Here is a 16,376-nt window from a genome sequence, read left to right on the forward strand (position 1 = left end):
ATCACTCTCGGCCGGGCGCAGTGGCTCAAGCCTGTAATCCCAGCACTTTGGGAGGCCGAGATGGGCGGATCACGAGGTCAGGAGATCGAGACCATCCTGGCTAACACAGTGAAACCCCATCTCTACTAAAAAATACAAAAAACTAGCCGGGCGAGGTGGCGGGCGCCTGTAGTCCCAGCTACTTGGGAGGCTGAGGCAGGAGAATGGCGTAAACCCGGGAGGAGGAGCTTGCAGCGAGCCGAGATCCGGCCACTGCACTCTAGCCTGGGCGACAGAGCGAGACTCCGTCTCAAAAAAAAAAAAAAAAAAAAATTATCACTCTCGTTCTCAGCTTTTCATGTCTGCAAGTATACTATAAAGATATTATTGAAGTTGTTACTTTTTCGTAGAGTTAATGACCACTTTAAAGTTCCTAGCTTGTGTATCTTTAGATGATAAAGGGTATCATTGTATTTTGCGTGTATTTCAAAGTTATTGTTCTTTTAAAGGTTTCTCCCCTCATGGTTTCAACCATTCTGGATGTGTCACAAGTCAGCTTGCACTTCATCTTAGGTTTGGCTTTGTCTACAATGCTGTGTCACTTCCTGGGGCACCCACATAGAGGATGCTCATTTGGTGGTTGCCAGAGTGAGTATTTGTGCCCCCGCAAATGTTCATATGTTGAATCCTAACTTCCAAAGTGATGGGACTAGGAGGTGGGGACTTTGGGAGGTGGTGAGATCATAAGGGTGGAGCCCTCATGAATGGGGTTAGTGCCCTTAACAAAGAGAACCCAGAGAGCTGCCTTGCCCTTTCCACCATGGGAAGACACAGGAGAAAATGGCCCTGTAGGAACCAGGAATGAGCCCTCTCCAGACTCTGAATCTGCCGGCACCTTGACCTTGGACTTCCCAGCCTTCAGAACTGTAAGAAGTAAATTTCTGTTGTTTATAAATCTCCCTATTCTCTTACAGCATCCCCAGTGGGTGAAGATAGTGGATATATTCGAGCTAGACTTTTTTGGTTGTGGAGGGTAGAGATTTATTTTGGAATAAAAGGTGTTTGTCAAATCACTTTTGGATTGGATTGGAATTGAAATCCGTCAGGGATCTCTCTCTCTCTTTCTCTGCAGATGCCCTCCAGCCCAGCCCTCTCCTTCTCCCGACAGCCTTCTTCATAATGTGTGTTCTCTATCACGCCAGGGTAGTGTGGTTTTGAGTTGACTCCACCTTCTGCCTCACTGGCCCCATCTGTCACTCTTCTCTAATTGAAAATCGTGAGAGGGCTCGGCTTCCCTCTCCAACACCAGGCCTTAACAGGTCACTGTCCCTCCCAAGGTGTGGCTGCCCCTTGGTTGGGTGCCCGCCTCTGGTCCAGTCAGGTGGATTCCAGGGTCTCCTGGCAATGCACACACAGTGTGGGCAGCGGCTGCATGGCTTTGGCCATTTCCCCTTGGATGGGCTGTGAAGGTGTCCTCCATCACTGACATCTCCAGCACAGGCTGATGTGGTTGCCTGGGAAAATGAGCACAGTCTCCCAGGCAGGTCCCTCAGAGGGTCTGTGTCTCTGCTGCCTTCCTTTATGGCTGTCCTCTCCCAACCCCTGTGTCTGCAGGGAGAGGGCTCTGAACCTCTCAGAATCTGGGGACTATGTCAGGGGGCAAGGAGGGCATCCAAAGGCCTTGCCTGTGCTCTTGGAGACTGCACATCCTTAGTTGGGATGAAGCCGGTGACATCCCAGCATCGAACTGGCCTTTGGGCAGAGTTCCTGGTATCTCCAACTACAGCTGCTTCTTCTTCCATCCCTGGAAATGTGGGAAATGCACAGGCTTCCACAAGGCCTCTGGGGCCACTTCCTTGTGGGTGGGAGCCAGCTCAGGCAGCCATCACTCAAAGCCTCACTTTTGGTTTTTTCCACCTCTAGCAGGAATGGCTGATTCCCACTCATACTTGGCTTAGTTCAAGTGCTGCATCCCTGGAAGCAACTCCAGCACTCCTGGCTTGATCACAGAGCCCAGGGGTGTTCTGCTATCACAGTGTTTGTGGTTGTCTGTACCATGGCTCAGTGTTGGCTACCTCTCCCGACCAGGCCATCCTGAGCCTGATGGAGATTTCCTGGCTGCCTGATGGCAGGCTGGGCCATGTGCCGTGTTTCAGACAATGAAATGTGGGTGAAAGAGACATGTGCGACTTTGTTTTTTGAAAATTTTAATTAATTTATTTATTTATAATTTTTTTAGAGACAGGGTCTCACTGTGTCATCCAGGATAGAGTGCAGTGTCATGATCATGGTTCCCTGCAGCCTTGGCCTCCTAAGTGCAAGTGATCCTCGCACCTCAGCTACCCCAGTAGCTGGGACTACAGGCATGCACCACTGCACCTGGCTAATTACTTTTTTTTTTTTTTTTTTTGTAGAGACAGGGTCTCTCTCTGTTGCCCAGGCTGGTCTTGAACTTCTGGTCTGAAGGGATCTTCCTGCCTTGGGTTCCCAAAATGCTGGGATTACAGGCATGAGCCACTGAGCTTGGCCAGACATGTGCCACTTTGAAGCAGGCACTTCAAGACCCTTCCATGTTGCTCCACTGTTTCTCTTTTCCCCACGCCATAAGACCTGCACGCCCAGGACTTGGCATGCTCCTGGATGCTGCTTCCACCTTGGTCCTGAAGTGAAGAGGTCATGGAGCAGAGGGTGATGACCAACCTGTGATGGTCATGAAGGTGAGTAAGAAGTGAGCCTTTGCTGCTGGAAGCCTGAGGTTTGGGGTCACCTCTTTCTGCAGCATCCTCAGCCTGCACTATGACCCTCTATTTGCTTCTGTCTCCTGCCCTAGACTGTGAGCAACTTGGTAGCAGGGACTGGGCCTTTCATTTATTCAACACCTACTCATTTGGTGATCTCTAAGTGATGAGCACTGTGCTGAACCTTGAGGATAAAGACATAAAGAGATTGGTCCATGACCTTGAACCTCCCAGTCCAATGGGGACCCATGCACGTGGCAGTGATGAGAGCCTAAAAGAAATGTGCCTGAGAGGCCGTAGGAGTCAGAGAAGGGGATCCCTCACCTGCTGGGGATGGGAGGGCCGGGGCAGGTGGCTCATAAAGCTTGTTTATGGAGGTGAATATGTCTCTCTTTGTCAATTAATGTGTAAGTTTGGGCCATCCCTCATTCCAGAAAGGTCTTGAAGGCGAGAAAGCCTTTGGGTCTGTGCCTGTGACCCTACTGCCAAAGAGAAAGGTGGCACGTTAAGTCCCTCTGGGCATGTTTGTTGAATGTTGAATGTCCCAGCTTTGTTCCATTTCTGTTCTCTTCCTTCCTCTGTTGCAAACCCATCCTCCTGCCCTCCCCCTTCCTGGGTCCCAAGGATTTAAGCTTCTTCCCCCTGACCCCCGCAAAAGCGGATGGCTTTCCTGATACACATTAACACCTACAAGCAGAGTCCCTGGCCTGGAATATAAAGAAGGCACTGTTTGATATAAATGTTATTCCGGAACACATATTTAGGATCTTCAGAAAATCCTCATTCACCTTTCAGCTTCAATACCTTAGATTGAAGGTGTGAGAGAAACTGTGTGTAAACGGCATTTAGAGGTGAATTATTAACATTAAGACCCTCTTTATTAGACAGTCGTACACAAAGGAATTTTATTTCAGATCCTCTGACACATGACAAATGGCTGCTTCAGACAGAAGTAAACTGCGTTCTCTGGCAAGCAGAACCGAGGGCTGTATCAGCTGGGGGAAGAAAATCCAATTTGCTTTTAAATGCCATTTGCAGACTGCTTCTTTCATACTAACAACTCAAGTTATTGAAGTTGAGAATGTAAAAATTTAGACATTAAGAAACTTTACGGAGACCCTGTCTAGGCAAGGAGGTCTCTTCTCAAACCTAGGTGGAGACAATATCAGAGTGTTTGGGCAAAGAGCGGCCCCATTTTTCATGCGTGCTCTTTCCCCCGTATGCCAGGGGTTTGTGGAATAAACTGCTTTGCCAGACAGTGAGCAGAACATAAAATCCACCGAATTACATCCTACTTAGGAGTTTCCAAAAGGCGGCTTTGAAACAAATTCCCGAGGATAAGTAGGATAGGCGATCGTGTAGCCAATATGTGTGCATACATATAGTGAGCAAAGCCTGTCTTCTAACTGTTTAAATAACCAGAGGTGGGAAGAGAAATGGAATTCGTAGTCAATAGCCCATTGTTCTGCTGGTTCTTTTTCACCCCTCCGGTCCCTCCCTGTGGGGACTGGTGTGCTAGTTGCTGGGTCACAGGCGAAGTGGGGAGTGGGCTGGCAGAGGGGTGCCATGTTGGATGGAGGGTTATGTGGAGTGCGCAGGCTGGATGGGGAGTCGGAGCTGAGGGTGTCAAGAAAAGGCTGGGAGCAAGGTGGAGTGGCCACTGAAGAGGGCCAGAGGGACAAGGACCTGGGAGTCAGCAGGCAAGACGCAGCCAGGATGCTCTGAAGCCCAGGAGGGCTGATGGGGCTGGTGAACGCATAGCAATGAGAGATAGCAGGGTTTTGTGGGGATGATGTGGTAATGGTGGGATTCAGTAGCAGGGATGGTGGTGGGCACTGGGGGAGGTGGACATAAAGGGGGGATAAATAGAACAGAGGTTTGGGGGCAGTGTGAGACAAGACCCATAATAATAATAATAATAATAATAATAATAATAATAAAAAAACAGGGAGCACACAGACTCCCGAGGTCAGGGTATGGGCTCAAAAACCAGGCAGGCAGTCCCAGCAGTTGCCATAAGACCAGAAAATGAGCTCATGCCAGCTCAGCTTCAAAAGCGCTGTCTGAATTCTATTACTGGCAAGAATCAATATGAGGACATGTAAGCCTGGCTCTGTAAGTGGGAACAGGTTTAACACAATAATAGGTGGTGTCTGGTGACTGGTATTGGGGTCAGGAAGATCATGACAGGACAGGAAGGGAAGTGGACAGAGATCCAACCAAGGTGGGTGAGAACTGAGTGGTCCAACTTGTGAGAGCTGTGTAAATGCATCTTGCTATACCAAGGCAAGGAAATTGCAAGGAGTTGATATGGTGGTTGCTATAAAATATTCCCATTCCCCACTCAAACTCCTTCAGACTCCAAGTCCAAGAATTCAGTTTCTTCAAACCTGTCAGAAAATACTATGGCATGGATGATTTGGCCATGATCCCAATATGTGCCTTGGCAGCAGAGTTAGTAAAGAGGAGAGGTGGCACCCAGTCCTGCCCAGGACCCTCACAGAACTCTCTTCACCTCCAGTATGGTTGGGACTCTTTATGAAAGTCTTTGTTGCACGGGCTCAGGGAGTAGCCCCAGCCTCCACTTCCCAAGCCTTCCGTTTGTCTCTTTTGACTACTGTAGCTAAAGTGTCAACTTGGGTTAGGGTCTGCCTGTCTACCTGTGGCTAACCAACTATTATGATGTGTGTGCGCGTGTGTGTGTGTATGAAACTTGATATATAAAACATGTATGTATAAATGATGTATGTATAAATCTTGATATATAAAACATGTGATATAACACATGTGTATGTATACACACACACATACACACATATATATGAAGAATTGGCTCACATCGATTATGGAGGCTGAGAAATCCCATGAGCTGCCATACATCCCAGGAAAGCTGGTGATATAGTTCCACTGGGAATCTGAAGATCTGAGAATCGGAAGGGCTTGTGCCCACCCATGCCGGGGAAGGCAGTCTGCTCAGTGTATGCTCAGTGTAGTCCACTGATTCAAATGATAAATTTGTCCAAAAACACTTTCACAGACACACCCAGAATTTTTTTTTTTTTTTTTTTTTTTTTTTTTTTTTTTTTTTGAGACAGGGTCTCACTTTGTCATCCAGGATGGAGTACAGCGGCATAATCTCAGCTCACTGCAACCTCCACCTCCTGGGCTCAAGCGATCCTCCCACCTCACCCTCCCAAGTAGCTGGGACTATAGACATGAGCCACCATGCCCAGCTAAACACCCAGAAACGTTTAACGAGATACCTGAACATCCTGTGGCCCAGCCAAGCTGATGCGTAAAATTAACTGGCACCCCAACTGCCCCTCATTTCCCAAAGTTGCTGTCATCAAAGATGTGGACTTGAGCGCAGTGTCTTCCATTCCCACAGCAAAGAACCAGGCCCTGCTTCCCAGCATCCCAGCCTGTGCTGCAATCTCTCTCCTTGCATGCCTGGGTGAGAGATTAGTTGGCTGGACACACGGGAAATGGAGATCCCTGGTTGGTTGACCTCTCTGGCCCATGCACAGTCAGATATCTACCTTTATTATGACAATGACCACACTCTGTGGCAATAATGATATTGTGGACAGGCATGCAGATACAATGTGGAGCCCTAGCATGCGCTGACACATAATAACCATGGGGTGGGAAGGTAGCTGGGCAGGAGTGCAGGTTGGGAGTCATGTCATGGCAGCTGGGACTGAGGGTTAGGAGAACCTGAATAAACCCTCAAGGGCTGGAGCCATAGGTTCAGTGCAACCTGTCCAACATCTGTGCTAAGTTGCCCAACCCCTAAACACTCCATACCCTAGTCTCATCCTCTTGTGTCCTTGTTTCCTCCCAGTTCAGTCCAGTAAACATTTATTATCTCCAATTGGACATCCACTTGAGGCATGAAAGCAGTGATGAAGAAGGCATGGGGGTTTCCTATGGGCAACATCTCTGCCAGATTCTCAGCACTGGGTTTTCTGGAAGTCTCCATGCATGGGAACAAGGTGTGGATATGTTTTGGAGAAATGTACTGAGTGGCAGGGGTCAGTTGAGAGCATGTGAGTCACATTCCTTTCCATGGAGCTTCCCAGAGCCTCTGGGAGGTCTTCGGTTGAGGTTGATTGGGCCTCCTTACCTTCACGTGTCCTCCTGCAAGTTTCTGTCCTGGGGTAATTTTGAATCTGTGATGCAAGATCTGGCTCTTTAGTGATTTGGGGGAGCTCTGGTCTTCCACAAAAGGTGAAAAGCTACTGGGGAGCAACACACCTCTGGAGACTTAGCCTGGTTAGAAGGGGAGTTAACCAAGAATCTGTGTGGTAATTTCTTTCTATTTCCAAGTGAGTCCAGGACTGCCTCCTTCAGGCAGCCACTGCTGCCTACAGACCTCTCCTTCATTTCAAGCCCAGCCAGCATTCCCTTCGCCTTTTCATTGGGAGATATTTGTGTGATGGCTTCAAATCCCTTTCAAACGCCTCTGATTGTATTTTCATCTAGATGGTTAGTTCTCAGAAGATGATGCCACATCCTTTCTTCTTTCCAGACTTTTACCAGTCACCCCAAAACTAATAATAATTACATGAGAGTATTATAATTATCCAATTATTATTATAATAAAGGACTTATCAAAGGGAAAAACATCAAATGGTCCCACTTACTACGTGCTTTCATTTTTCTAGCTTGTCATTTAATTTTTGTCCTATTCGTGCTTGCCTTTTGTAATTATAATCATCGTGGAGTCAAGGTTTATGTTCATTTTAAACATTGAAATATCCTTTAAACATGTCATTAAGAGTATTTTTTCCATATTGTGTCATGGAGGCCACCTCATTCCCCTTCCTCAGTAATGCCAGGGATCCTGTCTTCTTCTTCCTCTTCCACGGCCATGGTCAGTAAAACTGATAGGGGCTGGGGAGTGGAATGTCTACTGGAGATGTGTGAAATCATTCAGTAAACTCTTGGAAGAGACAGGTACAGTGGCTGCACTTGGTTTCCCCTCTCCAGACCTCCCTCTCTTCCCCATTCCTTCCCTGTCTCTCCTGTACAAGCTGTTGTTTGCTTAAACACGGTTTTGCTTCGGTTGTTTCTTCCTGCATGCTAAGGCTTGGGGAATAACTACATCACAAACTACCAAGCCGAGGCTGAAATCCACGCATTACATCCTACTTAGGAGTTTCCAAAGGCGGCTTTGAGATAGATTTCCAGGGATAAATAAGATAAAAAATACACCGGGTAATGTTTGTACACACACAGAGTGAGCAAAGCCTCCCAGACTTGTTAACAGGGGAAGGTGGGGAGGGGAGTGCTTGTTGTAGGCTGGGGGCTTGCAGAGCCCATCCCACCCGGGCATGGAGTGAGGAGAAGCTGCTCTAGAATGGAGTTGGCCCTGGGCTCCTTCAGGACCTGATTTGATATTGGGTGGTACCGTTTCTTGGAAGTCTGTGGTCATGTTGCTGAAAAGTGAGTTCTCTGGGGGTACTGCTGGAGGCTGACTCTCATCAGCTGCTGAGGGGGTAAAGCTTAAAATTGAGGTCTGATGTCATGGGCTGCCTTGACACCTGCGGAAACCAGGAAGGCCTGAATGGCCTGGAGGCGTGTTCCCTTCCCAATTCTGCTCTCGTGGACAAGGCTACCTAGCCAAAGGTCTTCACATCAAGGGGGCCAGGCCCCGTTCTTTCTTATCCTTGAGCATTGGGTTTCAGTTTGCTGCTAGCCACAGAAATGTTCAGACAAGCCAGCTGCATTTACTTGTGGGAATCAGTGATCACCTCACCCTCTCGGTACTGCAAAGCTGCCTGCCGTGTCGCTGGTTGTTCACTCTGTTCCTTTAACAACCCCATATGGCCCTGTGTGGTGTGCTGGATGCTCTTCCCTGGAATGTGAGTCTATCTGACTCATACACTGCTGTTGATCTCATCCTTCCAGTGTCAGGTATCAAGTGTTTGGTCACCCCCGTAACTCCAGAGGGGAATCCCACCCTCTCCAACAGGGTGAATAGGAGGTGATGAAAACAGCCTCAGAGACACCAAGGGAGGGGTAGAGGCTGAGAGTCTACTTGCACAGGCTGTGTGACCTCAGACCAGGCACTCAGACCTTCAGAGCCTCATTTTCCTCACCTGTCCATTGGGATAATAATTTCTGCCCTTCCTAAGGGGATCACCAGGAGTAGTCTGTGAAACTAAAGATGCCAGGGCAGAGTCAGCTGTGGAGTGCTTTGCAATGTAAAAGTGATGGAATCACTGCTGCCCTGACAAGGGGACTGAGCCACAAGTTAGGAGGCATGATGAGGGCTGAGGGATGACAGGTGCTCGTGTGCATAAAGTATTATCGTCACGGTGATCATTGCTCAGCTGGATTCCCTTCTCTTGAAGCACTCCTGCTTTATTTTCATTGTTTATCTTTTTCCACTGAAAGCAGCTGGAGACATTGTGTTTGTAGGTTTCTTTGTCAAGCCTCCCAGCTTCTCCATCGAGGAGTCAATGATCTGTAAACAAATGCTTCGATGCACAGGGGAGCTCCCTCGTTTAAAGGCACCTTGGGGGGAACCCTTTTACAATGAGAATGATTGCCATGCCTGTGTGGCAAATACATGTCTGTATTTGTGAATTTGGAGTTTTGCTTAGCAAGTTACTTTAAAATGGAGACTGCATATCCTGGGCAGGACAGACTAGGAACAGTGTGGAGAAGACTTCCGAATCCTGTGAGATGTGCCAGATACAGAGGCAGCCAGGCAGGGCTTGCTCCTGCTAGGAAGTTTGCTTTGAGGGACTCAGAGGCTGATGAAGGATGAAGCTGGGGGAAATGGTGCAATGTATCAGAAAAAGCCTCAGCCTCTGCACATTTCTAAGTATGTGATTATGGCAGCCTTCCTTAGTCTTCCCACCTGTTAAATGGAGATAGTAATACTTGCTTAATTGTTGTTCTGATGATGAAGTGAAATGTCGCACGTGACATACATGGGATCTGCAAACACAAGGTGCTGTCCAGGCTCTGAGCACACTGTCTTTCCACCTCGACAATCCCTGACAGAGAGTGGGAAAGGCTGGTTGGCTCTGCCATGGTCTCGCCCTTTAGCCTAATTGTTGGTGGACTTTTGCAGGAGCCTCTGCTATCATCCCTGAAGCTGGGGATTGCGGTAGGAATGCCTTACACTTGTCAAAGTCCTTCCTGGGGTGACTGCAAAGGACTTCACTTTTCACCAATGGCCTAATGCTTTTTCTTCTGGGTCCTCACTCTCATCTCCCTCATTTCTTGTCTCCTGCCCCCTAATTCAGGGGCCCCATCTCTCTCTTTCCTCCATCTCTTCTTCTTTCTTCTTTGCCGCTACCTTCCCTTTGTCCCCCTACCCTTCCCTTCCTCCCTCTCCTGCTTTTTGTCCCCCCAATTCCACCCTGAACCCCACAATCTGTGTCACAGAGTTGGGGAGGCGGATCCGGTGGCCTTTACAGCCATAGCCCCCTCCCTGAGTGCCACCATACAGAATTGCCTGCGGTCCTGTCCCATTTTGCCCTTCTCCTGTGGCCAGGATTTGCACAAATGAACCTGGGCCCCAGCATGGGGGCCAGGGCCACTGAGCTCTGGAGTGCAGGCTCTCAGCCCAGCCTGGCTGCCCCCTGGAAACAGGCTGCTCCCTTGCCCAAGTGACTAAAATAAGAGAAAGAAAGGAGCAAAGGCCTTCACAGGCAGGCCTGGTAGCACTGAGTGAGACCACACCAGCCTGCGCAGGAGCTTCAGCGAGCTGGGCTAATTAGAGGGGCCTTGCAGTCCCCATGGTAATTTGCTTAAATGGAAGAAGTTGCTTTTCTCTCCTTTTTCTGTTCTCAGGAATTCCAGTTTTAGGCTCTGGCAGTCTCTAACCACCCTTGGCCCTCTGGGGAAGTGTTTGCTATGGAAATATGCAATTAATATTGCAGCGATCATAATTGCTAATTATTAAAACAATGCTACCCCCTTTTCCTGGCCTAGTTTCATGTTTAAAACCATTTAAATAACAGGGAGGAAGAAAAAAAATGGAAAAAAGTTAAACACCAGTGCTGAACTTGTGCAGGGCCAAATGAGATGGTCCCTGGGCTGCCCAGGATTTGTCCTGGTGTTCGGAAGGACAGAGTTCTCCAAAGCCTCTGGTCTAGGCTCCCCTGGAGCCATGTGCTAGATAAAAGTGAGGTACAAATTGTGGTTTTTTGTCACTGGAATCCTATTTCCACAGTGACACAGAACTGTTTTCTTTTCTTTCTGGTTGATCTCCAGTAGGATCCCAGACCATTAGGACTTACAGTGTCCTGTCTTTGTCTCAACTTGTTCCTGTTCACTTCCTTGGAGTCAGGGCAAGAATTTTAAGGAAATAAACAGTTCAGTGTACTGGTGCCTGGCCACTCTGAGGAATGTCTCTAATGAATGACTATAGCCATTTCTAGGGGTTCTTTCAACAGGAGGTTTCAAAGCATCAGTAGAAATGGCTGCTTGGTCACTACCCTGTAAGCACAGTTTGCGTCATGCCACCTCACAACAAGAATCTTTCAGTGTCCTGTCCACGCTCAGCCTATAGGGTCGAGCCCTAATCCTAAACTTGGCATGCGCATGTTTCATGACGCAGGCTCAGCCCATTTGTCGGGCTTTATCTGCCACTCCCTCCCACCCCAGCCAGTTTGGCCACTCCTGAGATGTGACCCATGCTCCCAGGCTTCTGTGGTTACATGGAAGGTGCTTCTCAGCTTTACTCAGCGAAATCAATTACATCCTTAAAGATCCACCCCAAATCTCCCTCCTTCCCAGGACATCACCCTCTACCCTCTGAACTCTCCTACCAAGTACTTTATCTCCCTTACGACCTAATTACACACTTCTTTGTACTTGATCCATTTCCATACATACCTTCTAGTCAAGACTAAATGCTAACCTTCTTGAGGATGTTGATTTGTAGTTACTGACTTCAGTCATCTTTGCCTCTCCCGGGCCTAGCCCTACACTTTGCCCATAGTAGGGGCTCAATGATGATTGAGGAAATAATGGATAAAATCCAAGAAATCTTTAAAAAAAAAAAAAGGATATAGACATTATGTTCATTTCCTATAGCTACTGAACAAAGTGTCATAAACTCCGTGCCTTAAAACAACAGAAATGTGCTTTCTTGCAGTTCGGGAGGCTGGGCATCTGAAACCAAGGTGTTGATGGGGCCACGTTCCCTCTGAAAGCTCTAGGGAGGATCCTTCCTTGCCTCCTCCAGCTTCTGGTAGTTGGTGGCAATTCTTGGCATTCCTTGGCTTGTAGATGTGTCATTCCAATCTGTCTCCACTGTCACATGGTGTTCTCTCTCTGTGTGTCTATGTCTAAATTTACCCATTTCTAATAAGGACACCAGTCAGTGGATTAGGACACACCCAAATCCAGTATGACCTCATCTTAAAGAAATTACATCTGTAAAGGCCCTATTTCCAAATAAGGTCAGATTCTGAGGTTCTGCATGGTCCTAAACCTTTGGGAACACGATTCAATTCAGGATAGTCACCAATAAGTAACGGAGGTGGATTTGAGGTCTTTGCATTTTTAAAGCCCAAGTATCTTGAAGAACGATGGGGTCACAGACAAAGAATGGAACTTTTACAGGGTCCTCTGCTTTTTGCCATGTGATAGGTAGGGATATTTATCCAGAAGCTGGAGTTATAATGGGATAGAACTGACGAAGATAACAACTTGACAATTATCAGCATAGATGTTAGAGGTGACAATTTCAGCACAATCTAAGTTTCAGCACAATCAAAGTTTTATACTTTATTCCACCAAACATTTTTCAATAAAACATATTTCTTCTACCTCAAAATATGCACTATGAAGATAGCAGAGAAATTAAGAAGGTGTTAAGTCACAAGTATGAAGAAAACGGGAGGAGACAGCAGGGCATGGAGGATTTTAACAATGTTTTGGGAGATGGAGCAGGGATTGAGGCATGCGTTTGAGATAGTGGAGTGGCAGATATTACACTAAAGATCTGCAGAGGGGAAGGCTCAGGAGAAGTGAGCAGTTTGTCCTGCAGGACCTATGAGGCCCCTGGCATGGAGGCCCCAAGTTATCCCAAAGGATGAGAACGAGGCACGAGGCTGCATCTGGTGCACTGGTTGAACATTTGCTTAAAACTAGTTGGAATCTCCAGGCTCCTCCCCTCCTGGTGCAAACAGACATCACTCTCTTTCCCCACGACCTCCCTTTCGTAGAGGTATTTTGTTTTCTGGACAAAGGAGGCTCCATGCTTCACTCTGGGTCAGCAGAGGGAGGGGTAAAGCACTCAGCTGAGTAACGGGGATTCTGCTTCCTCCTCACCTCACTTTTATCCAAGTCATACACATGTTGAGGTCTAGTGGAAAATCTGTGCCAGATGTGTGGGGAGAAGTCCTAGGCTTACATTTGACTTTGCCTTTTAATAACATGTTACACTACGCTAGCCAGTTGGCCTTCCTGTTTTTTTTTCTCATCTGAAAAACAGGGCTATTTGATAATGCCTACCTCCATGGGAATGGGATGGAGGTGTGTGGTACATGAGAATGCTGCAGCAGATGAGAGGGTTGCAAACTGTAGAAATGTGCATAGTCTAGCAAAGGTTGAGCCTCCAAGTCAGAGTGGGACCAGGTCCTGGAGTCAGGGCAGGGTTGGAATGGACCAGACATTCTGAGCATAGGATTCATGTTTCCAAAGCAATGGCATACCTCCTCCACCCTCCAGTTTCCCAGGAAGTGTCTGTCCCACCCTATTATTGCATCAGTTTCCAAACCTTCACTTTCTGATAAAGCATTCTTGGATTCCTTTGCTCATGCAACAGTCAGATTCCGAGCACCTATCACGTTCCAGGAGCTATGCTACTGCTGAGGATACCATGAGTGGAACAGTCATGGTGCTTGCCCTCATGGAGCTTACAGTCTATAGGAAGGTAGATTGTAACCAACTCATCAAACAATTAAGTCAGATGACAGTGGTGGTGATCATTACCACCACTGGTAAGGGAGAGGCAGGAAGCACTATGAGAGTGTGCAGAAGGAAGAACCAGCCTTTGTCTGGGGCTCAGAGAAGGCGTCCCTCGGGGGCATGTAACACAGCTGTGACCTGAAGGCGAAAGTTAGGGTGTCACCCAGGAGCCAGAGGGCAGGTGGGAGCCAGACACAGGACAGAGCATGATGTGGGAGGAACCAAAGGACCCTGGGTGGGGCTAGGGTCCCCTGGGTGAGGGTCCATGTATATGAGGAAGCTGGAGGGGGCAGGGCCTTGCTATTCAGGACCTTATGGACTGTACAAGGATGTTGGTCTTGATCCTGAGAGCCAGGGGATCCACTGAAAGGCCTTCAGCAGAAAGATGAGGGGTTGACTTTGTCTTCTGCAAGCCTGCTTTGGCTGCAGCGAAGGGAAAGCTCACTGCTTTCTTCTGCTTCTCCCAGTCTGGACACAGAACCAGTGGGGCCACTGTTCTTGATCTGGGTCCAATTCCACATTATCCTTGTCCCTTCTCTCTAAGATGCTTCAGCTGCAGTTTTTATTTTTGGAGGCTCTTGTAGACAAGCCCAGTTCTTCATTTACCCTTGCTGGAAACATGACCCTACTCTACTGAGAAAGTCATTTACTTAGTCTAGGCTCGTAGCTTCTGGAGGTACCAGTGTGGTACTGGAGTAGCCAGCCAGCTGATTGGTCAGGGTGATTGGGGCTGATACATGGTCCTTTCAGGTCCCCCGGTATTGGAGGCAATGTGGTGATGTGAAAGGAGTTTGGGCTTTGGACACTGAGGTTTATATTTCCCCTCGGCCACTTAGTAGTTGTGTCACTGGGGCAGGTGACGTGCCATACAGAAGACCCAAGTATGAGCTTCAGAAGCTCTTGAAAGTGATCATCCATGATATGCAAAAAGGCAGACCTTGACATACACCTATGGTTTCATAAAGGTTGAGCGGTTTCACTGCTGCCAGTGTGATGAGGCTTACCAAGGGCATCGCTTGTCATGGTGCAGGAGTGGGAGGCTGCAGGGACTGGCCCAGCTACAGAAACTGGCCCCTGAAAATCACCCAGCAGGAGCTATGGTGCCCCAGCTGTTCTGCTGTGAGAATTCAAGCCTCATAAAGGCTTGAGCATGGAAGAAGCTTCCTGGCAGAGGCAATTTTCCACACAGTTTTAGGGGGAGCTGTCCAGCCATGACAGGAACCTGGCTGGTGGTTGTGGCTGGGGGTGTGGTCTAGAGAGCAGGACAAAAGCTGGGCCTGGTGTCTCCTCTGAGCCTAGGCTGTAGTCCAACAGGGGTGGGAGGACACAGCAGGCAAGTGCGGTGCACAAGCCCCTCCTGCTCCTCTGACTGGAGCAGAAGGACAGGAGCAGGCTGGAAATCCTGACACTCTTGAGCTCCTGGGGGGCAAAGCGTGCTTTATAGCCCCAGCACACGCCCGAGCTTGAGCAGGATGATGGATTCCAGGTCACTGCCGGCTCGTGGGGTCAAGGCTGCCGGTCCTCTGCCAGCAGAGCTGTGGGTGGGCTCCATGTCCAGGCTGGGAGAGGCAGGGGAAAATGGGGTGTCGGAGTGCTGGGAGCCCGGATTTGTGACTGCTTTTGCTGTTTTGTCCACTCTGCTGAGACACTGGCCACACTGGGATGTGTTGTGGGGGCTCATCTGCTCTTGGGGCAGCAGCTAAGTGTACAAGCTTGGGGAGCGGGGGCTGCATGGCTCTGTTCACACAGGGTCTCACCCTGGGCTGGGTGTGATTGAGATCTCCATCTTTCTGGATGATACTGGGGGAGAGAAAGTGACCCCTGTCTTCACCTTCCTTAAACCTGAATCCACAAACCCGAGACAGGCGGTTTGCTTTCTACAAAGCTACCCTTCAATAAGTAAAAGTGCATCTGCGAATGCCCCTCCTAGAACCAAGGGTCCATTTTCTTTCCCACATAAAAGGAAATGAAATGTGCAGGGCTCTAATAAAACATGAAAGGCTTAGGTGTAAGCCGGGAAGCAGGGCTTTGAATGGGATTCGGTGGTCTCAGCTGCTTGGAGGTGTATCTATTATATGTCAAGCAATTAGAAACAGGTTTCTACTAACTGACTGACTTTGTTCGCAGCTACCAGTGAAATGGACTGCTCTCCCAGTGGCATCTGCCAACACTTGCACACCTTGGAATCAGTTACAGGTGTTCAGGGTTGTAGGTCTTATATCTATAGGTTGAATATGCACATGGTTTTTGCAAAGGCACTGCGACCTTAGTTATAATACTGATATCAGATTGATTGATTGATTCATTCATTCAGCCATGCATGTTCATAAATACCGCATGACCATGTGTGTGCAGATGACATCAAGTAATTCAATAATAGGAGGAAGTAGATAATAATTGTCACATTTGTGGAATTGATAACTGCCATGGGAGTTTGAAACTGGAGGATTGTTTCTGGGGGTGCCATGGAGAAGGAGGATGAAGCTGGATGTTGGGGCTGAGTGAGATGGAGTGAGGCGGGTGGGTCAGAAAATGGCATGAGCCAAAGGGCGGACCCAGTCTAGGGTGGACCATGAGGAGGGTGATCTGGCTGAAGGGACAAATGAGGGAGGGTGAGAGAAGGCAGTTTCCATGGGAGGCAGTGGAGGAAGAACAAATCCAGAGATCCTAATACCTGCTCTCTTCTGCTTGTGTTACTGCCACACCCTATTCTGCATG

This window comes from Macaca fascicularis, chromosome 18 (genome assembly GCF_037993035.2).
Source record: "Macaca fascicularis isolate 582-1 chromosome 18, T2T-MFA8v1.1".
NCBI classification, from domain to species: domain Eukaryota; kingdom Metazoa; phylum Chordata; class Mammalia; order Primates; family Cercopithecidae; genus Macaca; species Macaca fascicularis.